Raw genomic sequence first — 9,916 nt, forward strand, 5'->3', positions numbered from 1 at the left:
TTAAGAGGGATACTTTCATAACTCATCACTGCATCTATAACAAACAGGAAAATCACATAATAATATGAAAGCAAAACTTGGCTTAGAGGAGTTTACCTTTGAAGATGGCAACTCCCTTCTAATCTCCTCTTTTCCTCCCAATAAAACACTTCTATTTCTAGGTTTAGGGTTGAGGGGTGTGTGGAAGTTATGGACGGAGGTTGAAGGGCGGAAGTGGGGGTATTTATTGGTAGTGGGGTTGTTGCATGCTGGACAAGGTGGAGAATACTATGAGGCTATGTGATTTTAGGATAATAGAGCTAGGTGTTTCTACTACAGGCTCTTTTTGGAAAGTGTGAGATTTCTGAGTCCTATCTCTCTTAGAATATGGGTACGAGGCGAACTATGGAGTAAATAATTAGTTAATTAATTTTTCTGGGGCGTTACAATTATGGAGTAAAATATTGTATCCAACCGAACCGAAAGAGGAGAATGGTGCAACCAGTGAAGGAAGTAGTAAGTGAATTAGCGCAACTAAATTGAAAGCGCTAGAGTGTATTAGATATAAGGGACTTTTTGGACATTTTCGGAACGAACAATCTTCATTTGAGCAATGGGAAGAAGTGGGCAATAATATCACTTAGGGCTGGCAAAATGGGTTTGCGTGTTGGGATCAGGTTGACCCGCTTGACCCGTCAACCCATTTAGATCAACTCAAATATGACCCTTTAGTTAAACAGGTTAGACTGGCCAACTCGAACACAACACATTAATAAACGAGTGACATGACACAACTCGTCTGAACCCGTTTAGTTAATGAGTCGTGTCAGGTTGACATGACTTGACCTAACCCATTTAGCTAAGTCCTTTTCTAAGGACAAAATTCAAAAGAGTTCTAAGCGAAAATTAAGGATAACCCAAAATAGAATAGAGAAGAAAAGGAAAAAAGCAAAAAGGAAAAAGAAGTCGACTTGAATCTTTAGTATAAAAATTATGTTTCTTCTTCAAATATCTTTCCTAACTTACCAGATTCTAGAAGGAAAACTGGAGAGGAGATTCAAGAAATTAGAGAGAAAAAGAGAAAGAAAAGAAGGCCGATTGAAACTTTAAAAATTTCACATTAAGAATGGAACAATCAAATTGATGAAACATGCCTGAGATCTTGTGATTTACAGCCTCATAAAAGGAGGTATTAGTCGCATAAGATAACCCAACTCTAATTGGTGACTCCAAATACAACATGTTTGCTTCTTCAAAAATCAGTGAGCATATATATGCTTAAGAATTATAACAACGATCACGTTTTCACCCCATATTGCAAACAACAAACTTAGAAGAAAGAGAGAGAGAGAGAGAGTGTGGCGCTAGGGTTAGTTTGAATAGAAAGAAAAGAAACCGGTCTTTTGTTTTTACTTCTTATGTTTTACTTTTTTTGTATAAACATATATTAAATTACCAGTTATCCCAAAAGCTTAAACTTATAGGAAGAAGTAAATTAATCATTTAATCATTACTTTAACACTTTCCATCACGTATGGGCTTAAACTCTCTTTTAAAAGGTGATGCCCAACACGTATAATATTTAATTTAAATGAAGGGTGATTTGACGGAGTTAAGGCTTGATCCCATGACTCTTGGTTCTGATACAATGTTAAATTATCAGTTATCTCAAAAGCTTAAGCTTATAAGAAGAGGTAAATTTAATCATTTAATCATTACTTTAACAATATATTTATAAACGGGTCTAAACGAGTCATAAACAAATGATCTGTTTATGACCCAGAACTGTTTAACCTAAACTCTAACCCTAAAACTACGTGTCATGTCCGTATCAGGTTCGTGGGTTAAATTGCCAGCCCTAACATCATTACTAACGCGTGTGTCAGCTGAGTGTGCTCAGATGGAGAAGGACGTGGTGGAACTACTCAAGGCTGGAGCTCTTCAGGGGAGACAAGCGTCGCCAGCAAGCAACTTTTCTTGTTTGTATCAAGCTAGACTATACTGTCGTGGTCAAGGATGAGGAATACCCATCTAAGAATTATGTCGAGGAGGATCTCAACATGGACGAGTGACTTCTAGTTGGTCGACGTTTAGATAATCCATAGATTGAATAACTCGGTCACACACGTGCACTGTGTAAACAAGTTAGGGTTGCACTTTTGGCGTAGTTGAGCACTCTTTTGTTTTGAAAGTAATCAGTAAAATCGGAGGAAAAAAAAAAGAGAGTTTAATTTCTTTTCAATTTTGCAGTCTTGTTTTAAGTATTGTTTGATAAAAAGTTGCCTCTCTTTCCAAAGGATTTGCAATGACATAACATTTGGAGTGATTTAACAAATTGAAATCTTTTAAAAAATAAAGAAAAGAAAAGAAAAAAAACATTGACTAACGTTCGAGAATTGTGGAAACCATTGACACGAGGTAGAACGTTTGATATTACCCAGAATGCGATAAGACTAGATTTCAAACGCCCAAAACCCTATTTCTTTCATATTCTCTCCAAAGATTTTTCACTCAAACACCATTTTGTCCAACTCTCCCTCAAAATCGTCCCAAACTTTGGAAGATTCAAGTTTATTTTCAAGAATTTAACGAGGTAAGCTTGATTTTTACCTGAATATTCTAAGATTTTGAAGATTATTTTCTCAGGGTTTTGAGTTGGAAATTTTGATTATCATTGATTTATTGTCAAATACACGGCACACAAGTGTTATAGGATGATTTAGGAACATGATTAGATTGACGGATAGGCTTGATTCCACACCATTTACCCATCACTACAAAAATTCCACCATTTAGTGACTCTTTAATAATGACGTTTTTGGCCTAAAAATGTCATTATTAAACTAGTGACATTCAAATAGTGATTTTTTCAAAATTGCATTGATTGAAATTCAGATTAATGTCGTTTGAATAGTGAAAATGTATGGAAAACGTGACATTTTAGTGAAAATGGCACCTTTTAGAAGGTGACGTGTGAACAGTGCATGTCACCTTCTAAAAGGTGCCATTTTCACTATTCACACGTCTCTACCCTTTAAAAATTATAAAAAAAAATAATAACTTTTACCAAAAAAATATTTATAGTATATATATATAAAACAAAAAAAAAATCAAATTAATTTTCTTTTTAAAAATAAAAATAAAACAAATTCAAATAAAATTTTTAAATTTTTTTTAAAAAAAAATTAGAGGGGTGGCTGGGTGGCCTGAAGGGCACCCCCAACCTTGGCGGTGGCTCACGGGCCACCCGTTCCCCAGGGGTGGCTGCCGGTTTGGCAACAAATCGGCAGCTACCTGTGTTTTTTATTTATTAAATTTTTTTTTTAAGAAAAAAAAGGTTTAAGTAGAAATTTTTTGAAGTTTTTGGGTGTGAGTAGTTATTTTAAACACAAACTTTGGGCGCCAATATTTTCAAATTTTGAGACATTTTACTATTCACATGTCACTATTCAGCGTGAATACTTCACACGTCACTATTCAGCGTGAATAACGACGCATAAATAGTAACACTATTCAAACATCACTATTTTATGAATAATGACGTTTGAACAGTTAAAAATCGCATTTTAGTAACATTTTCTAAAAACATCACTATTCAAATGTCATTAATTGTAGAAATTTTTGTAGTGCATAATTGGAGGAAGTATCCCCATTCTAAAATTTTCAGCTGATTCTTAATGATCATTGGTGATTGTTACGTTGAAATTGGTCCTCTTGATGCATTTTTCTTTCACATAAGAATAAATAAAGCCACACGAGAAACTTGTGACTAGAGATTACAAAAAAAAAAAAAAAACTTGTGACTAGTGAATATATAGCTAGGTAGATAACTAGATATACGCACAAAAATTTTCAAATCAATTAAATTTATAGTCGGCCGACAAATGACAAAGGTACTGAGAGCAGGTCGTGGCACCCAAAATTGGATGCATTTAATTACAAACGTCTGTGCATTATAGGCTTGGCATGGGGTTAGGTGCAGAATGAATTACATAATATATGACTATGGAGATCTATCATATTTTAAAATTTGAGTCATTCATTACATCTAACAGTTTAAATAAGTGTAAAATTTGTATATTATTGAGGCAAATAATTTTAGTTTTCAACCTTTCAAACCCACTTGCCTCAATAACACACAAATACGATTTTCTCCAGTTCATTTGAACTGAAAAATAACCAGTTAATTATGTTGGAAGGGTATTTTTGTTTTCTAAAAAAGTGAAAAGATAACAATACCTTCTCAAATTCATTTGAAATTTGAGAGTATCTTATTCCACAAACTCTACATTTATTTCGACCATTAAATATAATAAATAATTAATTCAAATTTTAAAATCTGAAAATCTAAATGGATTGCAGCAGAAGAAAGGCCTCAAAATACGAGGTCATTAATCTTTTGCTTGTATTGAATACTAGTTTGGAAGAGGAAGATCGACGGGTGGGTGTCGGTACAGAAGAGTGAGAAATATTTAAAATACAATAAATGGAGGTTCATGCCCCAACAACAACCAAAGAGCTGCGAGAGTTGCTACAATTTATTGTTGTTGTTGTTGGCACTGGTAATGACCTTAAAACTCCCACATTTATTCCCTCTTAAAAATTAGTGCTTTTGCCTTCTCACTACTTCTCTCATACATAAATACATTTCACATATGGCTAGCTGGACTTAATTCTCTACCACAGTAGTTGGTGTCTCAGCATATAAAATTAACCCCCCCCCCCCCCAAAAAAAAAATATCATCATATAAATCAAACAAGTTTAATTATTGTAGTAATTCGGTGGCCTCAAGGCAATCTCCATGTGGTTAGGTATTTATTGATGTTTTGATGAAATTAGGTCGAGAATAGTTCAACTAGACTTGAAGGAGCGCATGTCGTTCTCACCGTTTAGACTCTTCCTATCATTGGTTCTCAATAAACAGATGCTACTATGTTTACGCCCAAATAAAATGAGAAGTGCTAAAGAGCCAAAAAGTTTGAGTCAAAATTTTTTCCAAACTGATGTGGCAAGAATTTAAAAAAAAAAAAAAAAAAAAAAAAAAAAAATTCTAAACAGCCGGTCTGGAGTTTTTAGAATTCTTGTCACATCAGTTTGGAAAGAATTTTGGCTCCTACTCTTTGGCTCTTTAGCACTTCTCAATAAAATAGCCTATCTAATCATCCACTACCTGTTTTTAATTAAGAAATACAAGAGTTCAACTCACAAAGGTTCTGATAATAAAGAAAAATGCTAAAGCATTTACTCTCATCCTTTTACCATTGTTCTCCATACCCATTAAAACCCACTTAAGGGAAGGTGGATCTAATGGTTAATTTTTCTTCAAAAGAAAAATAATAAATAAGAGAAGAATAAGAGTAGGTAGATGTTTAGGAACAGGATCCATTTAGTTATACTTAAGAGATATTTTTGTCCTTTCACTTTTTGATGGGATAAAAATATATTTTCACTATATCTAATTAAATATAAATGAACTTGAAAGGAACTATTTTTTTATTTTTTTATTTTTTTGGAAGTGTGAGAGAATCCTAATTCAAAGTTGCTTAACGTTTCTCAAAAATGAAGTTACTGTTTCCTACCATAATTACTTCCACACTACTCACCGTAATTAATGTCAATCTACTTGGGAGTACATGTGGTGTCATACTGCATGCAAGTAAAAGTTACGTACGTTTCCCCATTTTTCCTCATTTACTGCAAATTAGGGTTAGATTGGAGGTCATGAATGCATCCACCCAGATCCTCTCCAATCCATAAAGGATTTGAGAATATCTAGTTTATGACAGTGATTGTTTTTTAAAAATTTTAGAGCTATAAATAAGACATATGTCGAGTAATTTTAGGTGGTCTACTTGTGTCTTACTAAGAATGATGTGTCTATTAAAATTACCATTGGGCTTTTAATTGATCATTATACTCACACATGTCCCACTATAAAAATAAAAAATAAAAAATAAAACAATATTTCAGATTAAAAAAAAATAAAAAAAAAAATAATAAAAAAATAAGGGGTGGCTGGCCACCCCATATTGGCCATAGGGGGTGGCCGGACCACCCCATTTTAGCTGAGGGTGGCTTGACCCACCCCCAGCCCCAACTGGGGTGGTCCGGCCACCCCTTATTTTTTTATAATTTTTTATAATTTTTTGAAAATATATAATATTTTTTAATTTTTTTATTAATGGGACAGATGTTCTTTTTATGTCCGGCCTCTAAAGAGATCTTGACCATTAACTGAATTTTCTCCAAGACTAGAGAGGATCCTATTCAAAGAATAGCAAATGCAAAACTATATGTAGGTTGAACCAAATCATGCATTAATTGGTATTGCACAAGATTGATCAGAAATTCCAAGGACTTGCTAGGGAATTAATATGATTTTTTTTTTCAATTTTAAATGAAATTAATAGCATTCATTTTTATAATTAGGAGGGCTTTGGCCAGATATCAACAAGAAGATCATGATACATTTGACTTTTATTTGCAAGTAAAACAAAAACAAAAACAAAAAATGAAAATTAATTACAAAGACAAAATTGATAATATATTATATAGAAAAGCCGGTTTCTTTATTTTCAAAGTACTGTAATATTTACTATGACAATAAATATGATAGTATCTGGTGACAATTGACAAAAGTCATGGAAGAAAAATCAACGGTTGCATTATAGCCAATTTATTTACGCAGTTCTTATATATTCATATTCTTTTTGTTTACGACTGCTTTAATCTTTCTCTTGGGACTTTATAGCATTTGTAAGTTTTTCGGGAATTAAGGTTTCGTTTTTTTTTTTTTTGGGTAAAATGATTTCTGGAAAAGATTTTATGTATTTTTTTTAATGTTTTGTGCAACGGAAATAATAGTCAAACGGAAAACATTTTTAGTTTAGAGAAAAAAGCTTCTTTAATTTCCGTTTTTCCAAGTTTGAGCTTCCCTTCTCAAATTGCCAAAGTTCACTAGACCTACACTAGAATTTGCTAGACCCCCGCTAAGCCTCCGTTGGAGGTTGCTTAAAGTCATTGGCTGTTTTCCTCCGCCACTGACTCATTTTCCGTACAAGCCAAATTTCAAAAAATATAGTTAAAATGTTTTTTAGCGTCGAAACAAATGGAACCTACTAGCAGCTACATGAATGCTGCTTGAATGTTCAAATTGAATGGAAAAGAAAAAGCTGATAACAATAACACACGGCCTATAAACCTTATTGGCTTCCACTGTTTGATCCATTCTACAAGGATTCATCATTGTTTTAGAAGTTGAGCGCAGTATCTTCATTATATTTGTTAATGTCCCATCGATCTCTAATTTGTCACAGGTGGGGTGTCTTTGTTTAGATCATCGAAGCAAAATTTTACTCAGACCTTTATTTAAGTATTGCAGAAAAAGAAATCAAAAAGAGAGTCTAGGCTCATTGATCTCACTTTGAAATTATTCATTTCTTTCTATTAATCTTTCCTGGAGCAACTTACATCTTCAATAATGATATGTTAATTAATGACCGTTATTATAGTCATACTCAGATAAAATAGCCACTCCTCCTGCCCTTTTTACTTAGAAAAAAAAAAATACCTACCCTCATCATGACCACATTAATTAGTCTCTTAAAATTGAGGCACTCTATGCAATGCATTTACTGTATGTAGCTCTGTTTGCCAATGAACTCAAAAAAAAGTTTCATACTATTCTTCTCAAAATCAACCCCCAACAATGCTAACATTCTTAATTTTTTACTTCACATCAATCACTTTTATTACTATTCAAATAAAAAAACCACTACAAAACAAATTTTTTTTCATTTTTTCATATAAAACATTCTTACTTTTTTTCTTATATCAATCAAATCAGCTACAGTTCCAAACCACTTCCTTTTTCAAGTCCAATAGCAAACATAGCCACAAATACTTTCAATTACCAGCTCGAGACAAGATACTAGAGTAGTACTCCTGACAGATCTTAGTACTTACAAGCTCATTTACTGGTTTAGAGGATTAAATCTGTAGCACCCCAGATTTTTAAAGTCTTATTTTAGAGATATTAAATTGATGCTATGATTATATTAATATTCATATTAGGTAATGGCATTTACTTTGAGGTTGAGATATTTATTGATGATATTAGGTAATAATATTTATTCTTGAGAAACTTATTAGATCTTATGAATATTATTGGAATGAATATTGATTTGAGGTTATTATATCATGATGATGATTTTATATTGATTATTTTATTGGGAGATTTAAGAGATATGATAATTGATGATTGATTGGTATAATTTGGAGTATGATTGTAATCATTGGTGAAATAATAGGATAGTAAATGGAAGGTAGAAATAGTATAGGGTTGGTGGAATAGTATAGGGTTGGTGAAATAGTATAGGGTTGGTGGAATAGTGTAGGGTTGGTGGAATAGTATAGGGTTGGTGAAATAGTAAAGGGTTGGTGGAATAGTGTAGGGTTGGTGGAATAGTGTAGGGTTGGTGGAATAGTATTTGATTTTCTCCTATAAATAGAGCTCTTCTCCTTCAGAATTTTCACCACTCATCTCCTCTCCCATCTCTTGCATATATTCTTCCTTCTTCCGCTTTTTACTAGGTCTTTCTTCTTTCTAAGAGTGTTTACTCAGAACAGAGAGAGAAAGGGCGAGACCAAGCGCTACAAGAAAGAAAGAACACAAGAGAAACCGAGAGTGAGATGGGAAATTTAAGACAGAGAGCTAAAGAGGAAGAAAGAGAGTTTAGCCGAGAGAGAGAGAGAAAGTCAGTGAAGGGATTGTTATGGGTATGGACCAACTGCAGCAGAACGGGTTTCAAGTAATTACCTTTGATGATCCATTCATGTAATCCACTGTAAGTATTCTTACTTACTGAGTATGATATTGATATCCAATAATACGGATTTTTGTGGTTTTATAACTTGTCTAGCATTTTGCTATATATGATTCAACAATGATTTATATTGTCGTAAATCAATTGACTCACTACTTCACAGTTTTTGTAGTGCTTGCAGGAATGGAAAATCAAGGTAATTATGCAGTTGTGATTAGAGATTCATATTGAGATGTACAGAGATTCCAAGTTGGTTAAGTTTTGTCTAGAGTTTAGGCTGTCGGATAGATTTGTATAAATGCCTTGTACGACATAGCTTTGGGTATTTTTTGTATAAAGAAAAGTATTTTAACAGTATTTTTTTTGTATTGATAATTACAGTTTTTCCGCTATATGAGATGAGGTTGTTACAATAATGGTATCAGAGCCACCTAGTAACGCCAGGTCATGTGGTATTGAAGCACTGCATGATGAGAAGAAGCCCACATTGAGTGGGTAGTTTATAGAGATAGTCATGGGTGCTAAGTCTCACATTGCCTAGTTACTAGGTGAAACTGGGCTAGAAATATTGGGATGTTACAAATGGTATCAAAACATTACCCAGCCTGAGATGATGGGAGTTTGCACAAGCCTATGAGGGTCGCTAGTGGACACACGTTGGTGATGCCAAAAGTGGGTTATATTATAATGGTGTCAGTTAAGACACAATGAAATGTATAAGGGCCAAAAGTTAAGGGCCGAGAATGAAGAAATTCCCTGAGGATTGCCAACGGTGACACTGGTGCCCAAGAAGAGTGCTTGTAGAATCTCACATCGCTTGGGTATGGAATATGTTATGATATTTATTTATGAACAGATTGAATTTAAAATTTTTTTATAAGTAACTTGAGTAAGTTATGGTTCAAGTATGATTTGTTTTTAATTTGGGTTGCTCAATTTGAAGATAGGTGGTAATTTATGGGCTTTAATTTCGAGGACGAAATTCTAATAAGGAGGGAAGATTGTAGCAACCCAGATTTTTAAAGTCTTATTTTAGAGATATTAAATTGATGCTATGATTATATTAATATTCATATTAGGTAATGGCATTTACTTTGAGTTTGAGATATTT

Source organism: Corylus avellana, chromosome ca4 (assembly GCF_901000735.1).
Source record: "Corylus avellana chromosome ca4, CavTom2PMs-1.0".
Taxonomy (NCBI): domain Eukaryota; kingdom Viridiplantae; phylum Streptophyta; class Magnoliopsida; order Fagales; family Betulaceae; genus Corylus; species Corylus avellana.